The sequence below is a fragment of the Chinchilla lanigera genome, unplaced genomic scaffold (assembly GCF_000276665.1).
Source record: "Chinchilla lanigera isolate Chin_1 unplaced genomic scaffold, ChiLan1.0 scaffold00137, whole genome shotgun sequence".
NCBI classification, from domain to species: Eukaryota; Metazoa; Chordata; class Mammalia; order Rodentia; family Chinchillidae; genus Chinchilla; species Chinchilla lanigera.
Window position 1 is genome coordinate 1,632,756 of NW_004955538.1, and position 2,162 is coordinate 1,634,917.

Consider the following 2,162-nt stretch of genomic DNA (forward strand, 5'->3'; position numbering starts at 1 on the left):
GCAATGATCCTCCTGCCTCAGCCTCGTGGGCCATAATGCTCGGCTAAAATTTTTTTTCTAGTTTTATTGTTTATTATGAGACAGGGTTTTGCTAAATTGCTACTTGCCCAGGCTGGGCTCGAACTTGGCAATTCTCCCGCCTCAGCCTCCCAGCGCGCTGCAATTACAGGTGTGTGGATATTTGTGTGGAGTGAGGTTTCTGGCTGCCCAGGTATCTGAAAGCCTCCCTCCTTTTCCTTCTGTTCTTTCTTTGCAGACAGGTCTCAGGCTTCACGTTGGTTCCTCTTGGTTCTGTGTTTTGCAGCCCGAGGGTGGTGGCTGAGTCCCGCTGCAGGCCCAGGCCCAGGAGGGCAGGGCTCTTCCTCAGGAAGCCACTTCCTGAGGTCAAGGTCGCTTTGCATCGGCATCCTGGGCTGGGGTCCTGGTGACCGATGTGGAAACTTTGATCCTTCATCCCTCGAGGTCTGTCCTAAGTACCTCTAGGCTCAGCCCAGCTCAGCTGAGCCCTGGGAAAAGTCAGCGCTCAGGGTACAGCCTGCAGTTGTCAGACACCGAGCCTGAGAAGAGCCTGGTGCTGCTGCACCTGGACAAGAGCCAGGTCCCTGCACCTCCCGCCTTGGGGCATGTGCAGGGGACACAGCTGGGGTAGCAGGACCTCTGTGGCCCTCAGTACACACTGTTCCTGAATTGATCCGGTTCCGAACGCCCCGCAGAGCCACGGAAACGCTGCGTGGTGGCATAGAGATGATTTCGAGCTGATACCATTAGAGCCCCTGAAGTCCCACATCTGCCAACAGCAAAGCCTCCTGAATGAATCATCAGAACTCACTCATAAAGCCCTGCTGGGGGCAGCAAGGGACAGCGACTTCTGTCCGGGGCAGAGCGGTCAGCTCCACAGCTCCACAGACAGGGTGCCCCCAGGTCATCAGTTCTCTGCTGTTCGAGGATCCACTTACCATCCAGGGGTCATTTCTCCTGCCTCTTCTACTAAGATGGCTATCCCAGCGGGCATGATGGGACCCGCCTGTAACCCCAGCTACTCAGGAGGCTGAGGCAGGAGGACCACAAGTTCTAGGCCAGCCTGGGCAATGGAGCAAGACCGCGTCTCAAAGTAGGAAAGGCTGGGAATGTGGTTCAGTGGTTGAACACCCCTAGGCTCAAACCCCATTACCAGGGGGTGGGGGACAGTTATGGAACAACCCCACATTCTAACCACCTCCCGAGTCTCATTTCTCCGTGCACTCTTTTATGTACATAAATAAAAATACATGACTACATGGTGTCTTTTCTGTTGTGACTCTGTCTTTGGTCAATTTAATTTGAAGGCTTCATTCAAGGAGAGGTATTATATTCTCCATGGGCTCAAAAGATGGTAATGGTGTCATGGACCAGATGGTGGGGGTGATTCTAAGCTTACGGGCAGAGGGGACCCGTCAAATGTTGTGACATTTGAGGGTGGGAGGGCCAGAGGGTTTTCTTGCAAAATTAGAAAGAAAAGGAATCCCAGCATCCAGGAGGCTGAGGCAGGAGGATGGCTGCAAGTTCGAGACCAGCCTGGGCGAAAAACTGAGCTCAAGGCCAGCCTGAACTGCATAGCGAGACTCTGTCTCAAAAAGACACACACACACACCAACTGTGGACTTTGGTTCCCTTCGTCGATCTGTTAGCTATACGGCAGGAGCGGGGATAGGAATCCACAAATCTCTTCCAGAAGGACACTGAGAACACTTGAACGGCCTGACGCGTTAGGTCAGGGGCTCTGGAATTCCGAAGTCCTCCGCCTGGAAAATCTAGGACAGCTGTTGGAGGAGGTGACATGGGAAAATTAAAAAGCCAGGCCAGGCCACTTGTCTGACTCAGTCTTTGGAGAGCAAGGCAGGGCGCGGTCAGGTGCCTCCCGAGGTAGTTTGGCCTGCCGGGCACTCGTAGCCCGCCCCTTTCCCACGTGACGTATATTGGAGGCGCCGTCGCTCTGCGACCCGGGTTCGAGTCCCAGCTTCGGCCGCCATGGCGGATGCGGAGCCAGAGACCAAGGGCGGCAGCGAGCACGGCGGCAGCGGCGGGCGGGCTCCCTCTGGCCAGGGCGGCAGCGCGGCACACGTGGCTCCGCTGGGCCCTGAGCAGCTGTGGCGGGTGCTGGAGCAGGTGACTAGGGCGCAGCC